This window comes from Orcinus orca, chromosome 10 (assembly GCF_937001465.1).
Source record: "Orcinus orca chromosome 10, mOrcOrc1.1, whole genome shotgun sequence".
Classification (NCBI taxonomy): Eukaryota; Metazoa; Chordata; class Mammalia; order Artiodactyla; family Delphinidae; genus Orcinus; species Orcinus orca.
In genome coordinates this window covers 33,934,391-33,948,708 of record NC_064568.1, presented here as the reverse complement: position 1 = coordinate 33,948,708, position 14,318 = coordinate 33,934,391, and the positions used below count along the sequence as shown (strand labels likewise).

At 39.9% G+C, this 14,318-nt stretch overlaps 1 protein-coding gene across 4 annotated transcripts in view; it reads left to right on the top strand.

Annotated features, from left to right (window-relative positions):
* The window catches only part of CACNA2D3 (calcium voltage-gated channel auxiliary subunit alpha2delta 3), a 795,640-nt gene that overhangs the window by 754,572 nt on the left and 26,750 nt on the right, over window positions 1–14,318 (top strand). The window lies entirely within an intron of this gene.

The following is a 14,318-nucleotide window of genomic DNA, read 5'->3' as shown; positions in this document are numbered from 1 at the left end:
GGTACATAAATTACCTTGAAGGATGTTTCTAAGGAATTTGCCTGGAAAGGAAAATAAGTCTTTAGGAAAAAAAATTAAAGATAGCTTAGGACTTCAGTGAACATTTCTTGATTGTGAATTATATCCTAGACACTGGGCTACACTGTGGGGAGACAGCAATGAATGAGGCACACATGGTTCCTTCCTCATGGAGTTTACAAGGAAGTAACTAGGCCATGTCAACACTTCCTGCTTCATGCGAGGATTAGAGAGTAAATGTCACACAGGAGCACAGAAGGGAGGCTTGGAGTGATCAAGAGAGTCTTCCTGGAAGAAGTAGCATCCAATATAAGACCACCAAGTATGGAGGAGTTAGCAGGTAGGAGTATCCAGGCAGGGGGAAGAGCCTTGTGGAGGCAAAAGAAGTTGTGGTTTGTTCCACAAATGGTTGGAAGTTCAGGGAAGCTGGAACACAGAGGTGGGGGTGAGGCAAGATGAGAGAGGAGGCAAAGAATGAGTAAGGCCCCAGTCGTATTGCCCCTTTGATCCTGTTGCAGAGTACTAGTCCTTTGAAGGACTTCACACGCTACCCTGACACCCGTATGGAACAACTGAGAAGTTTTAAGGAAGGGAGAAAAAAAGATCAGATTCCAAATGATGGGAGAAATGACAGCAATAATGGTGACGTGGGACTGACCTCTGAAGCAGAAACTCCTGATTCAGACAGGCCATTTGCTGCACCTCTGAATGTTCCCCTCCCAGCACGCATACCCTGGTCCTAACAGAGCAGACTCATCTGTTTCTTCTTCTTCCTCCTCCTCCTCCTCTTTTTAGGGATTAGAAATTGACAGGTTGGCTGGGGTGAGTAGTTAAATGAGAAGTCGATTCATGACTATTTTTTTTTCCTAATCCGAAAATTTTTGTGAGGCTTTGTTATAAAATTATGATATGATGCTCATATCAATCTAAATAAACTCATAAAGAATAGTCTCATTGAAGGCTTTTGAAGGATTGAACTCTTTTATTCTTGTTTTTTGCATATCCCATTCTCTCTGGCTTTCCTTTCTCCATTTTATGAAATAAAATTTATTAGAAGATATATGTGAGTATTTATCAAAGAATGAAGATAACATTTTGTATGAGCTTTGTATTCTTGGAATGCAATATGTTAATGAGGAAAATAATGTTATTTGACTTTTGTCAGCTTTCCCTTCTTGATGGCAGGTAGATTTTTCAGTACAGTGGCCAACAGGTTTGCTGGCAACCAGGCAGCTAAATTTGCCTATCTGCTTTACATTCAATGCATGTAGAAATTTGTCAACCTTTACCTGGAAAGAATGAGATTTTGCAGGACTAGTTCTCTAAGGCAGTTACTAATTTTTGACCAGATTTGTAGGTAACTTCAGGTCAGGGGCAGTGACATTCAAAAATAACACAATTCTACAGTATTTGGCGATGAGTGAGTTGGAAACTGAGTTTGGTGAAAATTACAGTATTTCAAAAATTACGCACTAAGATCTTTTTCAAAGAAAAACATCTCGCCTCCCGCAATGGAACATATAAAGCTGTGTCCTTTACAAACCATTTTCAAGGCAGCGATTACTTTCCTCCACAAGCAACGGCAAACCATAGAGCAACAATCCCAAAGGATTGTGCATTTCCCACGGGAACGTGCTTCATGTGGCAGTTTGCTTATGGACTGTCATTAACAATCTTCCCATCTCTCAGAAGACATCAGATGACCTTGGTGCCTAAACATCTTGCTAGAACTCAGGAAACTATGTCAGGTGGTTCTAGCTATATTGTAAAAGTCTTTTTGGTCCCCAGCAATCTTTGAAGACTGGCTGCTCCCAGCTCCATCTCTGTGTCCAGTTTCCAGAATCCCTTGTTGGCTTTATATGGAAAAAACATCAAGAGGTGACTCAGTTGCTCTAAATAGAAACCTTCACAGTGGCAACTCCAAAAGTGGACATTTATCTGTCTATATCATAGACAGATATATTATAACAGAGGGACAGTATGCAATGTTTAAAAAAGGATTTTCAAAAATATAGGGTTTATTAAGAATGCAGGAGCCTAAAAGAAAATAAGAATTTACATAAGAATGTCATTAGGGTTGGTGGTTTGGCTGTGTTAACCAATAATTTTCGTCATTCAATATCCCACTGATTATTAAATTAATCTGTTATTCAAACAGCAGTCTATAACAACTCAGCCCATATTTTCTGGGCATTTGTGACTGTCAACAAGCTTAACAAAATTGGATATCTAAAAAGAATGCAACGTTTTAACTACTTTCCAGTACATTGCTTTTTTTCTTGTTACTACCCGCCTCGCCCTTTGCTGAGAAAGGGATCCACAAAGGTTCCCTTGGAATGAGAATCAATTGCTGAGTTAAACACTTACAACCAATTTAAAAAATAATTAATCAAGAATGAAATTAAACATGTGTCACATTTTTAATGCCAGAGCTCTAAAATTCTTGTCACATGTCAGTGCTGGCAAGATACTAATTTCTAAGTCAAATTAGATTAGATTTTTATGTTGTTGTTTTGTGCGTCTATGTGTGTGTCCTTTCTTTTTCTTTTTTTTTTTTTGGTAGTATTACTCATCACTTTTCATAAGAATTATGTTGCCATCAGTTTCACTTTGGGATCTGCACACAAGTTTTGCTCATCTTCCTGGAAGCCCCAAAAGCTGTGGCTACACTTTTCTTCTCTCATCACTTCTCCCCACGCGCCTTTCATTTATCCACTAAACTGAAAGAAAGTAATTGGTCTCGAAGCTGTGTTGACATGTTTCGTGGGCTACAGTTCAGAGAACCATAGTTCAGGGATTCCATTTTCCTACAAACGACTCCAATTTCCTGTTGAGGGCTTATGCTGGGTGGGTGATTTACCGCAAATTCTTCAGACTGTTCTCAGTGAATGCCCTGCAGGTGTTCTTACCAAGTGGATCTTACCAAGTGTACAACCTGTACAGTGGACCCACTGCATAAAGGGGACATGGTGTCTTCCTGGAGTAAAGACTAAGAGGATGGGCTCTGGGATTGGGCTGCAGTCTGGGCTACAGCACTTAACCATGCAAAGATTTTAACCAGTTATTTAAATATTGTAGGTTTCAGTCTGCTCATCTCTGAAAGGGGTATAATACCTGTCTCACAGGATCTGTATGTGGGATTTAAAAAAAACTACAGCCCTCATTTTTTTTTTTTTTTTTTTTTTTTTTGCGATATGCGAGCCTCTCAGTGCTGTGGCCTCTCCCGTTGCAGAGCACAGGCTCCAGACACGCAGGCTCAGCGGCCATGGCTCACAGGCCTAGCCATCCATGGCATGAGGGATCTTCCCGGACCGGGGCACGAACCTGTGTCCCCTGCATCGGCAGGCGGACTCTCAACCACTGCGCCACCAGGGAAGCCCAGACCTCGTGTTATCACAGTGCCCAGCACAGAGTAAATGCTTTATAAACTGGAGATATTTTTATAGAGCACAGTCCACAAACCCATCTGTGTTGACAGTGTTGTAGGAAAACCACAGAACTCCAGTCAGTCCCCTCTTCCAGATTTCTTAGCCTGGAAGGTAAAACTAATAGTTTCAATCAGAAAAAGTAGTTGGTGAGGGTTTTGCTCCAATGAGATTGTCCTAGATAATATAGATCTTGGAGTTTTGCCACTTCCTGGATCTACTTGAGCTCTTGGTTCATGAAAAATTTGGAATTCTGAGTTAGGGACTACACATATTCAATAGCGATCAGATACTTCATTACACAAATTAGATACAGACTTTGCCAGCTGGAATACATTAGGGTCATGAATCATATAATTTGTAGGTGTTAAAATGTAACAGTTTTTAACCACTTAATTTGCAAGCATACACTAATTTGTTGAAATACTTTTGTATCTCCTGCTCTATAGATTCTTACCAAACTACTGTACTCAATCTTGTTCTAAACGTGTAAATAAATGTGATTCAATTTCCCATGAAATAATCATTGGCCCTTTTATACGGTCTTAGTTTAGTTCTAAACAAGACAACCTTCCTACTCTGCAGTGAAATTAGCACCAAGGGTCAAGCTCTTCCCTTTGGAGATTGAGGGTTGTGCACCTTATTTTTCTCCAGGTTTTCCCTTGCTGTCGTTTACTCTCTTAGATCTAGCCATGTTGGCTGGTAACGAGCAGAATATAGATCACCAAAATCAAAATAGTTCCTATACCTTTGAATTTCTGTTTATTTATTTATGGCTACGCTGGGTCTTCGTTGCTGCGCGTGGGCTTTCTTTAGTTGTGGCAAGTGGGGTCTACTCTTCGTTGCAGTGCACGGGCTTCTCATCGTGGTGGCTTCTCTTGTTGTGGAGCACGAGCTCAGTAGCTGTGGCTCGCGGGCTCTAGAGCACAAGCTCGGTAGTTGTGGCACACGGGCTTAGTTGCTCCATAGCATGTGGGATCTTCCCGGACCAGGACTCGAACCCATGTCCCCTGCATTGGCAGGCGGATTCTTAACCACTGCACCACCAGGGAAGTTCTCCCTTTGAATTTTACAGTGTCAAGCCCATGCATCTCAGATGGTGGTATAGGAATAAATTTTGGATTCTAAAAGCAATTTCTTTCCATCGCAAAATATTTAAAATATGATTGTATCAAATATAAAAGTTTTTCAACAATTTGTCATATAATGTTAACGACCTGCCACTCATTCCTTAATAAAGAGCTACCTTCTTTTTATATTATGGTATGGAGCTAGGCTTGAATAATTTAATATTAGCTCTTACAATGAACAACCTAGTTAGTGCTGTATGTTTGTGTTTACTAAAAACATCTTAGCTTTAAACTTTAAAAAGGAGGAGGGGGAAGTAAGTGCTTATCTTGGGAGCTTTATTTTGAATTGTTGCAACATCACCAGAAGATGAAAATGTGGCCCATAAACATTAGAATAATTGGGATTAAAACCTCTGATTGATTTTTGTACCAATTCTTCTGAGTCTCAATTCAGTGAAGCACTTTACTGGAGACAGGATTTCACTGATTCTCTTCCTCAGTTGCTTAAAGGAAAAAAGTGCCTTATTTTCAGAAGCAGCCATGATTACAACTTTGAGGCTCCAGATAGAACAGCCATTGTTGTATAGATGTTACTATCTTTACTTGCTCTTTGATAAGCCATATTTGGAGAGGTTTTAGTACAGGAAATGTAAATTACTGTTTTTCCTCGAGAGTCCATGATGCAAAATGAGAGGGGCACATGTCTGTAATGACTAGGCAGGTCTCTACCTGACGTGAATTAGTCCCACAACAATTTCCCATTTGTACATTTCTTAATGTGTGGGAAAGCTGGGTGGGAGCACATGTAACTTTGGCTGGGCTCACGACACAGTGAGGCTTTCCTCTTCCATGCCGGAGGGTAGGAGACCAGCAGAGCCAAGGAATATATTTAGAATGTTTATTTGCATGCGGAATGGAGGAGTGCAGAGATATATCCACACTATTGACGTTTGCAGGCAGCCTTTCTGCAGTGCATTGTCTCCATCCTGGTGGCTGTTTGCTGTGTGACGCCCACCACCCCTACCTCAAAGAGCAGTCTGTGTTCCTCCCTTGGGCTTCCCAGTGCTGCACCTGAAGTGGCTTAGCAAGTTGCCAAAACTATAGAGGTGTGTTTATTAATTCTCCAGCTTACCCTCCATTTGTTTAGCTTGGAAAGAGTTTATATATTCCTGTGGGTATTAAAAACCCATCTGATGTATTAAAGGAGCTCAAGGGATCAAAGAAGAAATGCTTCTTGAAATGCAGCATGTTGAATGTAGACATAAAACTTCTAGACACAAACCACTTTTTCAAGAGACATTTTGCACACTGAAGAAGGAAATTCATTTTTTAATCATCAGCTTTTCTTTGGGACTTTGGATTTTCTCTTTTTCTTCAGGTGACCTTCACTCCCCTCCTTTTAGGATTGCTCACGATTTTGACAAGAAGACCCCTTGGCAACATAAGGTTGAGAAAGGCACTCGTCTCAATACAGTTTTCATGCCTAGGGAGATGTCACCCAAGACCCTTAGCAAACACAGCAGCCCCTGGCACCTCTGTGCATTTGGAAGAAAACTGGGTGGAGAGGTACAAGATGAGACTAAGAATCACTCATGATCCACAGTAATTAGAGGTGTGGATGATCAAAGTCAGAAGGAAGGGGGAGAAATTCTTAGGCTAGAATCTTTATGTCAGATTCTTCTCAAACAAAACACTACTGTACTGGCTTTTGGAAAACAAATTATGTATTTTGCAAATGATTCCATTTCTATTGAAGTACTTGCCCTGCAATCTTGGATTATTTTGGTAGATCCGAGCCTATATGAGAATTCATATGTGATTACTGTTTATTGAATGCCTACTTTATACCAAGAGCTTCATGTTCATTTCCACCTTTTTCATTCCATTTTTTCATTTCATCTGCATTTCAACAAGTAGGAACCTGAGGCTCAGAGGAGTTAAGTCTCCTAACTGGTGTTATAAAGCTACTGAGTGCCAGATCTGAACTGAGTCAAGGTCTGCCTGACTCTGAAGCCTGAGAGAGAATTCCTGTGGCATCCAGGTGAATGTCTCCCTGTCATGGTACCAAGTCACCTGTGTAGCCACACGTCAGACTGAGTTCATCTCATGGTCAATGTTTGCTTTGAAAACTGACAATTTCACCATTCACTTGACCTACGGGAAGAAGTCTACAAACATCCACTTGGACAAGAGCCATATGCTTCCTGAATGCCAGTTTCATGCAAATCTCCATCGGACCTACTTGGAGGTTCTCTCAGAGCACTTACCCCATTACTGGTCAGGCATCTGTTTGTCTTCCTCCCCCACCAAATGAGGCGCCATGGGCTGGAATTATGGTAAAAAGTAGTTCAGCCTTTGGTGTCATGTAGAGCTGGGTTTGAGTTCTCAGTGCCATCACTTCCTAATTGGGTGACCTTTGCCAGCAAGTAACTTACCCCTCTTAGTTGCCGCCTGCTCATTTGTAAAATGAAGGTATTAATAGAGCCTACCAGGCACTGGGTTGATGTGAACACCACAAAGTACAATTATAAAAATCACTTCATCCAGCACCTGACATTTAGTTGGCACTCAATAGCTGGGAGGTCTTATACTCTTATATTCCTAGCACTTAGCATACGGCCTTGTGTGTAAAATAGTGCTCAGAAAGTTGTTGCTTGAGACAAAGTTTCCCAAGGTAATAACTTTGTAAAGAGTGAGCAACAGGGGAGGGGATGTGTGTAATTCTAGTAGCTGAGACACCTGTTATTTTGTGTGGTATTTGAAAACAAGTATGTGCTTTGAAAACAAGTAGAAGCTCAGATTCCCAAGAGGGAAAAGAGAACTTTATTATTTTCCTTAGGGAAAGAGAAGGTGGTCCAGGGTAAGGAGGGGGCTTTCCTGACATCCCACAGGGAAGGAGCAGCTGATGCCAGACTCAAAGCCCCACGCTCCTTTTAGGAGTCTTTCTCTGCATCCGTGCGTCTTCTCCATATCTGATAATTTAAAAATAAATATTAACTAGCTAAATACATATGTAAATAAAATAAATAATAATACAAAGTATCATACTTGGTAAATAATTCAAATACCAAATACAGATGTGCAGTGAGAATTAAGTCTTCCCCCACCAGTGACCCCTTGCAACCTTTCTAGGGGACAATGGTTTCCAGGTACTAATGTATCCCTCCAGGGATGTCTTATGCAAATACAAAAACACAGGTATATTAGATGGTTCACCACTCATTTCTTACAGGAATGACAGTGTACTATACATATGATACTTCACCTTTTTTCACTTGATAGATCTGAAACTATCTTCATGTCATTATATAGGTTTGTCTTTTTTTTTTTTTTTTTTAATGGTTACCTGAGATTCCATTTTGGAGGATGTTTTCATTTAACTATAATTGGACGTTTGGGTTGTTCCAAAATGTTGGCTATTTGAAACAAAGTAGAAAGGAATATCCTTGGGTAATATGTAATTTATTTGTCTGTATGATAAATTACTAGAAGAATCAGTGGGATAAAGTGTATGTAATTTTGATAGATCCTGCAAAAATGCACTCTGGAGATGTTAAACCAATTTGCACTTCTACCAATTTAGGAGAATATATGTTAGTTAGACTCTTACCAACACAGTGTCTTATCAGAATGTTTCACCCTTTGCCAATCTGATACATGAAAAATGGAATATCATTGTGGCTTTTCTTTTAATGACGGAGGTTGAATATATTTCATATGTCTTAAGGCCATTTATAGTTCCCTTTGCTTATATTCTTACCTCTATTGGGAATTCCCTGGCAGACCAGTGGTTAGGACTCCATGCTCTCACTGCCAAGGGCCCAGGTTCAATCCCTAGTTGGGGAACTAAGATCCCACAAGCCATGTGGTGTGGCTATATATATATATATATATATATATATATATACACACACACATACATATTTATTTATATATATATATTTATATATATGTATACACACACACACATATATATATTCTTACCTCTATCTTTCTCTTAAGTTGTTAGTCCTATGTTGTTAGTCTCTTCTTTTAAGATATTAGACTTTTAGATTGAGCTTATATAGTAAGAAAATTAACTATCCTATGTATTGCATTAAAAACATAGCTCATCATAATTATTTTCTTATCACAAACGTAATATGTGATTTTTATGGAAATGGTAGAAAATTATCTACAGTTTCATCATCGAAAAGTAAAACTACTGGGCTTCTTTGGTGGTGCAGTGGTTAAAAATCCACCTGCCAATGCAGGGGACACGTGTTTGAGCTCTGGTCCGGGAAGATCCCACATGCCGTGGAGCAACTAAGCCTGTGCGGCACAACTACTGAGCCTGAGCTCTAGAGCCCGCAAGCCACAACTACTGAAGCCTGCAAGCCACAACTACAGAAGCCCGCGCGCCTAGAGCCCATGCCCCACAACAAGAGAAGCCACCGCAATGAGAAGCCCATGCATGACAACGAACAGTGGCCCCTGCTCACCGCAGCTAGAGAAAGCCTGCTGGCAACAACGAAGACCCAATGCAGCCAAAAATAAATAAATAAATAAATAAATAAATAAATAAATAAATTTATATATTTAAAAAAAAAAGTAAAACTGATAAAATTTTGGTATATTTACTTCCACTCATGTTTTCTGTAGATTTTTGTTTGTTTGTCTTTGTTTTTGGCCATGCTCTGTGGCATGTGGGATCTTTATTCCCCAACCAGGGATCAAACCCACGTCCGCTGCACTGGAAGCACAGCATCTTAACAAGTGGACTGCCAGGGAAGTCCCTGTAGTTGTTTTTTTTTTTTTTTCCCAAAAAATGGGATGATATTATAAACATTGTTTGATAACATGCCTTTTTTTTTTTTTTACTTGAAATGTCATAAGCATATTTCCTTGCCCTTAAATATTTCTGCAACACAATTTTTAAATACAGCCACACAGTATATAGACTTTACTAGTTTTTTTAACCAGCCCCACTTAGGCTGTTTGTAATATTTGCTATATAAGCAATGCTACCATACATGAATATCTTTACTCCTAAGACTCTGTGTATCTATGTAATGATTTATTCTAGTATCTATTCCTACAGATAAAATAGTTGGGAACCATTCCATGTTAAGATAAATCTTGATAAGAATCAGTTTCATAGTATAGGTAAAAATGTTTATTTTTCTTTTGATTCCTTTTTCTCTTGCTTATTTTTGGACATAAGCTATACCTTTTATAAAGAACAGATAATAGGTAGAAGTTGTTTTCCAGAAAACCTTCTTCATGAAGATATGACACCAACTGAGAGTAGAAACCGAAGTGGTATAAGTTTTTATTTCTCATATTCAGGTGATAGGATAAGCCTGTTTGTAATTTAGCCTAAGATGTAGAAATAGAAAATACAGTAGTGATAGACAGGTTTACACATTTAGTGCTTTTGTTAGTAGTTATTTATAAACGTCCTTACATTATTTTTAAAAGTCCAGTTTTAACAAAAGGTATTGACTTCTAGCAGGATGCCAAGTTCAGTTAATTATTTCAACTTAATAATAAGCAACACTGAAATGATATTACACAGGCTTGTTGAGGGGTCAGAGAAAAATGAGCTTCAGAAACACTTTTTGAATGTGTGAGCATGGCTATAATTATTCAGGAAAATTAAAACAACATGAAAAATGGTTGAGATTGCTGACCACTAATTAAAACAGGGTAAGGTGCTGAGGGTGCACAAAGTCACACAGTTCTCTGAGCAGGCCTGTTTGTTCCAGAATGCTTATGTCAGTCTATAGTAAATCTCTCAAATGAATTATGCTAACACTATTGATTCCAAACGTTTCCTGACAAGCCTATTCATCTATTTTTTTAAACATTTTTATTGGAGTATAATTGCTTTACAATGCTGTGTTACCTTCTGCTGTATAACAAAGTGAATCAGTGATACATATATCCCCATATCCCCTCCCTCTTGCGTCTCCCTTCCACCCTCCCTATCCCACCCCTCTAGGTGGTCACAAAGCACCAAGCTGATCTTCCTGTGCTATGCAGCCGCTTCCCACTAGCTATCTATTTTACATTTGCTAGTGTGTATATGTCTGTGCTACTCTATCACTTCTTCCCAGCTTACCCTTCCCACTCCCCATGTCCTCAAGTCAATTCTCTTCGTCTGCGTCTTTATTCCTGTTTCTTCAGAACCTTTTGGTTTTTTTTTTTAGATTCCATATATATGTGTTAGCATATGGTATTTGTTTTTCTCCTTCTGACTTACTTCACTCTGTATGACAGTCTCTAGGTCCATCCACCTCACTACAAATAACTCAATTTCATTTCTTTTTTATGGCTGAGTAATATTCCATTGTATATATTTGCCACATCTTCTTTATCCATTCATCTGTCGATGGACACTTAGGTTGCTTCCATGTCCTGGTTATTGTAAACAGAGCTACAATGAACATTGTGGTACATGGCTCTTTTTGAATTATGGTTTCTTCAGGGTAGATGCCCAGTAGTGGGATTGCTGGGTCTTATGGTAGTTCTATTTTTAGTTTTTTAAGGAACCTCCATACTGTTCTCCATAGTGGCTGTATCAATTTACATTCTCACCAACAATGCAAGAGGGTTCCCTTTTCTCCACACCCTCTCCAGCATGTATTGTTTGTAGATTTTTGGATGATGGCCATTCTGACTGGTGTGAGATGATACCTCATTGTAGTTTTTTGTTTGTTTGCTTTTTGCTTTTTGCCATTTTGGTTTTCATTGGTGTTATACTTTTTGAAAGAAGTTGAAGTTGGATTTCAATGTTAAGTAATTTGTCCTTTTCTTAATCTTCCTAGCCTCCACCGGGCAATGTGAAAATGCCTAATGTACCCAGTACACAACCAGCACTCATTGTAGTTTTGATTTGCACTTCTCTAATGATTAGTGATGTTGAGCGTCCTTTCATGTGTTTGTTGGCAATCTGTATATCTTCTTTGGAAAAATGTCTATTTAGGTCTTCGCCCATTTTTGGATTGGGTTTTTTGTTTTTTTGATATTGAGCTGCATGAGCTGCTTGTATATTTTGGAGATTAATCCTTTGTCAGTTGCTTCATTTACAAATATTTTCTCACATTCTGAGGGTTGTCTTTTCGTCTTGTTTATGGTTTCTTTTGCTGTGCAAAATCCTTTAAGTTTCATTAGGTCCCATTTGATTATTTTTGTTTTTATTTCCATTTCTCTAGGAAGTGGGTCAAAAAGGATCTTTCTGTGATTTATGTCATAGAGTGCTCTGCCTATGTTTTCCTCTAAGAGTTTTATAGTGTCTGGCCTTACATTTAGGTCTTTCATGCATTTCGAGTTTATTTTTGTGTATGGTGTTAGGGAGTGTTCTAATTTCATTCTTTTACATGTAGCTGTCCAGTCTTCCCAGCACCACTTATTGAAGAGGCTGTCTTTTCTCCATTGTATATTCTTGCCTCCTTTATCAAAGATAAGGTGACCATATGTGTGTGGGTTTATCTCTGGGCTTTCTATCTTGTTCCATTGATCTGTATTTCTGTTTTTGTGCCAATACCATACTGTCTTGATTACTGTAGCTTTGTAGTATAGTCTGAAGTCAGGGAGCCTGACTCCCCCACCTCTCTTTTTCTTTCTCAATATTGCTTTGGCTATTCAGGGTCTTTTGTGTTTCCATACAAATTGTGAAAGATTTTGTTCTAGTTTTGTGAAAAATGCCACTGGCAGTTTGATAGGGACTGCATTGAATCTGTAGATTGCTTTGGGTAGTATAGTTATTTTCACAATGTTGATTCTTTGAATCCAAGAACATGGTATATTTCTCCATCTCTTTGTATCATCTCTAATTTCTTTCATCAGTGTCTTATAGTTTTCTACATACAGGTCTTTTGTCTCCTTAGGTAGGTTTATTCCTAGATATTTTATTCTTTTGTGGCAATGGTAAATGGGAGTGTTTCCTTAATTTCTCTTTCAGATTTTTCATCATTATTGTATAGGAATGCAAGAGATTTCTGTGCATTAATTTTGTATCCTGCTACTTTACCAAATTCATTGATTAGCTCTAGTCATTTTCTGGTAGCATCTTTAGGATTCTCTATGTATAATATCATGTCATCTTCAAACAGCAACACTTTTACTTTTTCTTTTATACTTTGGATTCCTTTTATTTCTTTTTCTTCTCTGATTGCTGTGGCTACAACTTCCAAAACTATGTTGAATGATAGTGGTGAGAGTGGGCAACCTTGTCTTGTTCCTGATCTTAGTGGAAATGGTTTCAGTTTTTCACCTTTGAGAATGATCTTGGCTGTGGGTTTGTCATATATGGCCTTTATTATGTTGAGGTAAGTTCCCTCTATGCCTACTTTCTGGAGGGTTTTTATCATAAATGGGTGTTGAATTTTGTCGAAAGCTTTTTCTGCATCTATTGAGATGATCATATGGTTTTTCTCCTTCAATTTGTTAATATGGTTTATCACATTGTTTGATTTGCATATATTGAAGAATTCTTGCATTCCTGGGATAAATTCCACTTGTTCATGGTGTATGATCCTTTTAGTGTGCTGCTGGATTTTGTTTGCTAGTATTTTGTTGAGGATATTTGCATCTATGTTCATCAGTGATATTAGACTGTAATTTTATTTTTCTGGTCGTGTCTTTGTCTGGTTTGGGTATCAGGGTGATGGTGGCCTCGTAGAATGAGTTTGGGAGTATTCCCCCCTCTGCTATATTTTGGAAGAGTTTGAGAAGGATAGGTTTTAATTCTTCTGTAAATGTTTGATAGAATTTGCCTGTGAAGCCACCTGGTCCTGGACTTTTGTTTGTTGGAAGATTTTTTTTTTTTTTTTTTTTTTTGCGGGCCTCTCACTGTTGTGGCCTCTCCTGTTGCAGAGCACAGGCTCCAGACGCACAGGCTCAGCGGCCGTGGCTCACGGGCCCACCCGCTCCGCGGCATGCGGGATCTTCCTGGACAGGGCACGAACCGGTGTCCCCTGCATCGGCAGGCGGACTCTCAACCACTGCGCCACCAGGGAAGCCCCTGTTGGAAGATTTTTAATCACAGTTTCAATTTCAGTGTTTGTGATTGGTCTGTTTATGTTTTCTATTTCTTCCTGGTTCAGTCTTGGAAGGTAGTGCTTTTCTAAGAATTTGTCCATTTCTTCCAGGTTATCCATTTCGTTGGCATATAGTTGCGTGTAGTAATCTTTCATGATTCTTTGTATTTCTGCAGTGTCAGTTGTTACTGTCAGTTGTTACTGCCGGGGGGAGGGAGGGGTATGGAGTGCGGGGTGGGCCTGTGGCAGCAGAAGCCAGTATGACGTTGCGATAGCCTGAGGTGCGCCATGTGTTCTCCCTGAGAAGTTGTCCCTGGATCACGAGACCCTGACACTGGCGGGCTGCACAGGCTCTGGGAAGGGAGGTGTGGATAGTGACCTGTGCTTGCACACAGGCGTCTTGGTGGCTGCAGAAGCAGCGTGAGTTTCGTGTCCATCTCTGGTGTCCGCGCTGATAGCCGCGGCTCGCGCCCTTCTCTGGAGCTTGTTTAGGCAGTTCTCTAAATCCCCTCTCCTCACACACCCTGAAACAATGGTCTCTTGCCTCTTCGGCAGCTCTAGACTTTTTCCCGGACACCCTCCCAGCTAACTGTGGTGCACTAGTCCCCTTCAGGCTGTGTTCACGCCGCCAACCCCAGTCCTCTCCCTGGGATCCGACCTCCGAAGCCGGAACCTCAGCTCCCAGACCCCACCCACCCCCGCGGGTGAGCAGACAAGCCTCTCGGGCTGGTGAGTGCTGGTCAGCACCGATCCTCTGTACGGGAATCTCTCCGCTTTGCTCT